The following is an 8,655-nucleotide window of genomic DNA, read 5'->3' as shown; positions in this document are numbered from 1 at the left end:
CTGCTTCCTATTCTTTTTTTTCCCTTATCTTCTTCACTTTTCAATTTTAATCTTTTCATTTTAATTTCATTCTTCTATTAACAGCAAAAAAATTTTAAGTTGCATTTGTTTTGTCCCTTATGACCCAACCCTTGGAAAGGCAGAGCTGGTTTCTTTAACGATCCCTGTGAAGGCAGCGAGGTTTGGGTGTGCTCATGCACTGGGAAATTTCCCAAAATAGATGTGCTGGAATAATTGTTGGTATAATTGTTCCCTAAGAGTTATTTCGGTATACCCCTGCATGAACTCTCGCAATCTGAAATCATTAATTTTTCCCCATCTGGAGGTGGATTGAGCTAAATATGAAAAAATAATCATTACAATCTGGCACAGATTTCCTCAGGGGGTCTCCATTGGAATAACTTTTTGGGAATAATTAGTCCATCACTGGTCTGCTGGCAAACTTCCACGTGCAGACAAGCCTTTATCGGGCGTTATTTAATTTATTTGCCAAGCACCACGCCAGTCAGGGACCGCAAGATGACCGCAGGCTGGTGGCACCCAAAGGGGCTGTTAGGTTTGCCCAGGTGGCACGGCAGACCCTGCCCGGGGGAGCACCGAAAGGCCCTGCAAAGCAACAGCCCCCGTTGGAAGCTAAACCAGAGCACTTTTATTCGGTTCCTGCCCTTGTGCATCACCCACAAGCCCTTAATTTCCTGCGGTGCCTGCAGTGGTGTGAGACTGGTTAAGAGAAGCTAGGAAGCCAGAAGGCACCATAAGACTAGCTCTTGCTAAGCTGGCAGCTCTTGCCATTCAGCAGAAGCTGCCAGAGTTTCTGGGTTGAAATACGTGGGATTGGGGACCGTAAAACTGCCAGAGAATCCTTTATGAAAACAGAGTGATGCTAAATTATCTCTCAAAGTGCTGATCTCTGGATTTGAGGATGCAAATCTGAGGAGCTTTCCTGCACGCTGCCTCCTCTGGAAACCTTTGAGAAGGGGTCACCGGTGACGGGGGGAGGCAAGTGCTTGTTTTTTTACTACAAATTTCCCCCCTGAGATGAATGTCAATATAATCATTCAGAGACTAAAATCAGTCCTGAGACAGGAATCAATACTTCTGTTTTAAGCCCCATTCACGGAGAATGAGTACGTGCTCAAATAGCCCATAACAGATTGGGTGTTGGCAGTTTCTCATCTGTCAGCAAAACATTTCAGAAATATTTCTCTCACACAAAGATTTGTACGAGATCGTTGTTCATTATGGAGGTATAAGAAGACGCTTTTTATTTTTTTAAATTTACAAAACAGATGAAGAAAACCTGAGGATTGATAAAGGTTATTTGCTGAGCTGGACATGCACTCAGAAATCCATTTTACATCGTTTTACACTGTAGTAAACATTATTCCATCTGCAGGATCACTGTGGGTTGGACTGAACTTGTCCCTCGGTCCTCGGTGTGGAACTTTCCCGCGTGCATTTCGGTGTGCAGGCAGGGCAGCGCCGGGGGGAGCGCAGGGAGTCACGCCTTATTCAGCCTCGTGCCCATGCAATTCCCTTTTGTCTTACTTTCCAAGTTCAAACTCAGCGGCATGAGCAGATACTAACAAATCAAAAACATAAAAAATATTTAAGAGGCTGCATACCCACTTCAGCGCTTAGTACCTTAAAGCAAGCCACGGGGCTCCAGCTGAATTTGGGAGCGGGAACGCAGAGCAGGAACCGCTGATGGGGTCAGATGGAGAGAAACTTTGCAGCCCCGTGGGTACGATGCATCAGTGAGAGCTCGACCAGTCCAACACCGAGCCCCGGCAACGGCATCGCCCCCTCTATCCCAGACGCTCCGCAGCCCAGAGGTGTGACACGCGAGGTACGCTTGCTTTACCAGGGCCTTATTTTCCACTAATATTTGTAAATCACGGAAACAATTCCTCGGTCCTCCGGTCCCTGTAAGAAGGTGCACAGCATTTCTGGCTAAGCTGGGCTTGGCAAATGCGCTTTTAAATTCCTTGCTCCTACCTTCTCAGAGGCACCTGAACCTGCAAAACAGATCGGCGGGATCTCACCGTTTAACGCAGGTGGCTATTGCCTCGGCGCTGATAGGGGTTTTCTACCTCAAATAATCTACCGCTGCAGTCATCCAAGCAAATGCATATTGCTGCCTAATCCCAAAGTGATTGAGTTTCCCTTTTTCTGACAGCCTTGTCTATACCTGAAGAATTTGCCGGTATTATCTCTGCTGCGTGCAGTCATATTTTTAACGGGAGCATTTTACTAGAGCGGAACGGATACGAGGGACGTGGAAAGCCCTTTCTGGGGCAGCGCTGGCGGTGCTGGGCTCAGGGAAGCAGAGCGCGGGCAGAGGCAGGACAGACGGACGCCACCAGCACCGGCCAGCGGGGAGGTCGCAGCAGGCTGAGCAGAGCAAAACACCTGCAAGAAGCCTTTAGTTCATAATGTTTCTGGGAAGGCAACGAGGTAATTGCTGAAAGGTTTAGGTAAGGTAAGTACCATAAAATTAAAGAAGAAGAATTGAACAGAAAAAAGTACTTTTAAACAGGAAAAAAAGCCCCCACCAACAGCTACAGAGCAGAAATTGTTACAAATATTTTGTTTATGACAAACTACCACCAGAAGCACAGAAAGCCATAGGGGTACAGAAAAAAAAACAACCTAGAAGAGTCTTTCACATGCAGGTTTAAGGTCACTGAATCTGTGAATTTGGTTAGAATTGGATAAATATCTTTGGGTAAAAGAGCAGAGAGGAGAAATTTGGAAATACTGCATGATTCATTTTGATATTTTAACCAGATATTCAAAATCTTCACACAGAAGAGATCTCATCTTTTAATTTAGCTTGGTTAAACTTTGTAAAGAGCAAAGCTACCTGGAAACAAAATGTTTTGGAGCAGAATGCTTATTTTTCAAGCAAGAAAAGTATGATTTCACTGTGGGTCTACTCCACATGATTTTTCCCTAACATTTCGGTCTACCCACTGAGCAGTTTGCAGAGGCTCAGTGAAGACTTCGGGCATTGGAAAATATTAAGCACCGACCCTTTGAAATACAGCGGGGGTAAGACACGGCATCAGTTACTTCTGTGCGGTTGGCTCAGGTGCAGCTGAACGCCTGAAAACCTCAGTAGATAACCAAACACTGGTTGTCAGGAAGCTGAGACTTCTGCAGCTCCCCGCTAACTAAAAATAACTCCTGCAGAAGCACAGATGAGTGGAGGGGCTCCTTCCAGCTACATGTGCCAATGAAACAACCAAAACCTGCCTAAATCCTGGCCATCCGACCTGTTACATATTCATAGTGTAAGTCACTGGGCAGTTGCATGAGCAGGCTCTGGTTTTGAATGTTAATTGTTACATTTTATTAGTCTTATAGTTAGGATTGAATGTGCAAATAATTACATGTTTATGGCTGTTTTCATCGTTCCCTCGTGGCTTGCTTCCGCAGCAGAGGCGGGGAGGGGGGAAGCCCCTGCCCCTTGCGAGCAGGGAGCAGCGAGGGGCAGGGAAGCACAGGTCGCTGTGCGAGGTGTGGGACGCGGCTCTTCGGAGGCGTGCTGCGGCTCGATTTAAATTGAGAACTGCCTTGCTTTCCAATGACTTTAAAAATAACCTCAGCTAAAGCCCATTAAACTGGTTTATTCCTTGATTTCAAAGAGCTGTGAATCAAACTCTCTGCGTACCACGGTATTTAATTGAAACAGTGAAGACTTGTACTTCTCCAAACATTTCTATTTTTAGACCACAATGTACTTTGCATCAAAATCACCAAAGGGCCAAGGTCCTTTAGTGGAACTTCAGCAGAATTTAAGCCCAGAGCTGAAGCCTTTGGCATATCTGACCATCTACCATCCGAGCCTGGAGCTGCCTCCCTCCCTCATGTATGCTTTTGTAGGGAACTGGTTGATGGCTTTCCCACCTCGTAATCAAGAACACATACCGCAGAGTGATGCTAAAGCAAGATTACAGCTTAATTTCTAGAGCTGGACTTACACAGCCTGTCCCAGAATAGTCAACACGCAGCTCACAAAAATCAGACAATCATAATTCTGGAAAATACTGGAAACGAGGGGTGTTCAACATATTTGCCTTCAGTATTGCTGTTGTCCAGCACCCGGTACTTCTCCACGGGCCACCCTGGGAGCAGCTATTCCTGCCCTGCTTCTCCAGGCGCTCCGGCTGCCCGCGGGTGCTCTGTGGGCAGCATAAACTCATTTTTTCTTCCCAGGGTTCTTTCAGCCCGACCCCCGGGGCCGGTCCCAGGCGCGTCCCACACCGGTGGGGGGATTGCTGCCAGTTCTGGTCTGGCATGCCCGAGGTGAGCGCTGCCTGCGCTGCCAGGGATGCTGGGGATGCGGGAATGCCGGGGATGCCGGGGATGTGGGGATGCCGGGATGCCGGGGATGCCGGGATGTCGGGATGCCGGGATGACGGGGATGTGGGATGCGGGGATGCCGGGATGCCGGGGATGCGGGGATGCCGGGATGCCGGGGATGCCGGGCTGCGGGCAGCAGCCGGGCACATCGGTTGAGCTGCACCGACCTCTAGAGGCTTCGGCCCCAACTGCCTCCATCGCCGCCCGGCCGGGGGGCAGCGGCTTCCCCCGGAGAAGGGAAAGGATCGCACGGGATGGAGGGGGGAAAGTGCCCGTTCCATCCCCTGCTCTCTCTCGCCTGCTGCCCTCCTTCTCCCCGCAGAGGCTTCGGGCACTGGCTACCGGAGTCTGCGACAGCGTGCGGGGAGTCACTTGTAATTTTTCTTGCACAAATTGGGAAATCTGTAAGATTCCCCTAGGGACGGTCATCTGCCTGCGAGGCTGCAAGTGCCCGGACACTTTGTCTGGCCAAGTTATTTGTAGCCTGTTGGAAAAAATAGGGGCCATCCCCACCCAGCCCCAGACAATGTGTTGCCACACATCCTGCCCATGGCAGAGGGTTGCACTAGGTGACCTTTAAGGGTCCCTCCCAAACCATTCTGTGATTCTATGATTCTACGATCCTTTTTTAAGTCGATGTCCAGTTTGGACTACTTGATCATTAGCATTTAATTGATTTCAAGACCAATGCGTGAATGCAGATTTTAACAGTGAATGTGGACCTCTCATCTGAAGCTGCATGAAGTACCTGAACAAAGCCACTAACGCTGCAAATTCACTGAAGATGCAACCAGTGATGCATCAATGAAGTGATCTCAGCTTTAATGGAGAAGTCGTTAAACCTTCTACATAAAAACTAGAAAAAAGCCCATCTTTCCAGTGTATATATAAAAATGAAAGCATGTACCTAGGTTCTTCTAAAGTCAATGAAAAAGCAGCTGCTCATTTCATCGAGGTGTACTTTAGCAGGGAATTTCAGCACCCCCAAAAGACTATTGCATTACTTTTAAGCAACATCTGCCTCAAAAGATAGGCGATGTGAAAGGCGATGCATACTCATGCAGCAACCGGCTCCTGCATCCCTAAGACCCATCCCCATGTAAAGATCCCTGCTGCTGGTCCCGGGAGGGGCACACAGCGTCAGTGGCGTTTGCTCCACTACCCAGCGTGTGCTTTTTTCTAGAAGGTGGCGATGTATTCTGCACCACGGCTTTTCTCCAGTTGGCTTTTGGGTTTAATCTCCAGCCAAAACACAAAGGGAGAAGAAGGGAGAGTTGAGCATTTTGCTGCCTGAGAAATTATTCCACCTCCTTGAGAACACAAAGGAAGAACTACTTACATAGAGAATCTGATTTTGTTTTGGTTGTACTGAAGAGGCTGCTTCAGATTTAAAGGTGATCTTAATTTCTCTTTAAGTGTGCCCAGTGAATCTCCGCACTCTGCTCCTGGCAAACAGAGTATCTACATACATGGGAAGTCTGCAGCTACCCCTATTATATGAAATGCAAGCCACTTCTATGCACAAAATACAGTGAATATTGTATTCAACATACAATATGACAGCCCAATTTAGACCATATTTGAGTTCCTCCAAGGACTAAATGTTAAGGCAGGTAATGTAAGCAAAATCCAAATAACCAGAGGGGAGATCTGGGTGAGTTGTGGTCACAAACAGTTCTCTGGTCAGCAACCTCCAGTTTCTCATGGGAAGAACTACAAACAGAAGATGGAGGAAACTGTTTATACCCTCCTTCATTTAAGGACCCTGATCTCACATTAAATAGTTATTTCATGAAGGTACCTTTAACAGTCTACTTTACAAAGCAGCCCTCGATGAGGACAGGGCAGGAGACAGGAGGAGGAATCCCAGTGACTGATGAAGGGAACTGAATCATCTTTTAAGGAACTGTAGCAGCTAAATAACATGCATGAGTTGCAAATCATATTTATTACCAAAAAGTTCAACATAAACCAGCATGTGAACACGTCCCTGCTGGAAAGAAAATCAGAAATGAGTGTTGTAATGTGTACAGAGCAGGCAGGTTTAATGCTCTGGGGGAAAGCTCTGCTTGCACAGAGAGATGCAATCACTCATGTGCCAACGGCTGGCAGAAGTTTGTGGGCAACCTAATCACATCCGTCCTTGCTGCACGTTTGGCGGCAGAGGTAGAGAGAGCTCTGCGATGAGACAGGGAGAAGGGACGGAAAACTTTCATGAAGCAAATTTAGTGTTTGCCAATCCTTTAATTCTCACAATACAGAAAAGGAATTGCAACTTGCGCAATGGGATTTCCAAATTGCCGTCCGCATGCAAGAGGTGCTCTCTACCTGGTACAACACGAACCTGGAGTCACCAGAACGCTCAGGACATCATTTCATTCCTTATAATACAACACGGTTGCGGTGGCTACATCGGAGAACGCAGCGGAGCAGTAAGTGACACCGATGGAATGGCAGCAGCCTGTCAAGAGAAACACCAAGTTCCCTTTCCCACCCTGCTGCAAATAAAGGAGCTGCTGAGCCCTTGGTCGTCTGCTCTGCCGGTGGGAAGAGCTAATCTTTGGATCCAAGAGGTGCTTTGGGTGTTCTTGTTCCAGTGAATACTGAGAAAACAGAGAAAAATACTGGTTTCAAACTAGTTGTGGGTTTGTTTTCGAAGCGGCTGGCAGACTTGTTAACACGCACAGGCTGGGTGTCAGAGCCCTGGGTGCTGTGAACATTCAGAGCTCTTCAGGTAAGAATGGCTCCTTCCAGCAGGAACTGAACCATTCGTGTTTTCTTGTTCTGACACCTGCTTCTATATGAAAAAGTGCGCTCAGAATTTTACATAACTGCAGCTTATATTGTTTGTCAAATTTATTCGTGATAGTATAAAGCTAAACTACACTAAGTACTAAAACGTTAGCCAAAATTATTAATAATTTACTTTTTTAAGGGTATGAGAGAATGATGACGGTTGTTAATGATAAATTCAAATTCAGTTGGACCACGGCGAGGTACTGTAGCGGAGAGCGTGCCCTCCAGCACCCTGCCCGGCCATGGTCCGAGGGAAACAAGCTTGTTCGCAGCAGCGAGGTGGACAAGGACCTGAAAAGTCTTTTCCCGTTCTCTCGCCTGCAGTGACAGACGGCTGTAGTTAGTAGGCAGGCAGAATAGCTAAGGTCACTACTTTTTCATGCCCAGAGATAAATGCCTTTAACCCAGTTTTTTCTAGAGTTATTTCTCTGTCTCCCGGAAAAAAAGAAGATGAAAAATAATGTTGTTTAATGATCTTTTACAACTGAAGAAGAAACAAACCACAAATCTGTACTTCCTTCCCCCAAACACACCTGCAGTTTTCAGGCAGCCCTCAATCCCAAGTCCCTCCCATCACCGGTAACAACCCGAACACTAAGCTATAGCACACCACGCTTTCGCTCTGGCCCCAGAATTTGGCATTATTTTCTCAAAAGGGGAATGGCTTTAGTTGCGAGCCTAAGGAATATCCCTGCGTAGTGCATGAAATGAGGGTCAGCACATACTGAGGGGTGGGGAGGTGTCAAGATGTGGAATCCCGTATCTTGAATAACCTGTAACCTGTAACCACCCGACATCCCCACCACCAGTTAACCAGTAAGCCATTTAATCTCTGTTCAAAAGGTAAGAGCAGTAGTTGCCCGGGACAGGTGCACTAGATCCGACAAGGTTTGGAGCTGTAGGCTAGCGATGCCCTTCCCTCTCAGTGGTCTTGCTGATTTCCAGATAGAAAATCACCAGTAAAACCAGAAAATCATTCCATTCCAAGCTGCTCCAAGGATCACTATAGTGGATTAATATCCATCTTTTTAGTACCAATATACCATCTTACTGCCACCAGGTGAAAGAAAGGCTGCCATCAGAACCACAACTTTGACAGAAAGGTGATCAAAGTATTAATGGAAATTCTTTTGCCAAATTTGAGTCCAAACTTTGGAAACTTCTTGGGTTTTAATACAAAGCTTTCTAGTTTTGACAGAGAACATCTTTTCATTAAAAAAGAGAGGTATTTTCTTCCCCCAAGGCTTTTCAGCTACCTTAAGTAATGGTGGTTACTCACTAAAAAAAGTGATAAGAGACATAATCAAGAAATAAAACAACAGCACATTAAATAGCGTAGCAACACGTCATAGGAGCTACAGCAGCCAGCGTGGCTTTCTGCACCCGCCCAGAGGCGTGAAGCACGATCAGGGGCAGCACAGTCCGGACACGCAGTATCAGAGGTTTTGTACGCAAGTCCAGGACAACCCTCCTGGCCCCAAGGGCATTACG

This window comes from Calonectris borealis, chromosome W, assembly GCF_964195595.1.
Source record: "Calonectris borealis chromosome W, bCalBor7.hap1.2, whole genome shotgun sequence".
In the NCBI taxonomy this organism is placed as follows: Eukaryota; Metazoa; Chordata; class Aves; order Procellariiformes; family Procellariidae; genus Calonectris; species Calonectris borealis.
The sequence above is the reverse complement of the archived record's forward strand: the minus strand, read 5'-3'. Positions refer to the sequence as shown.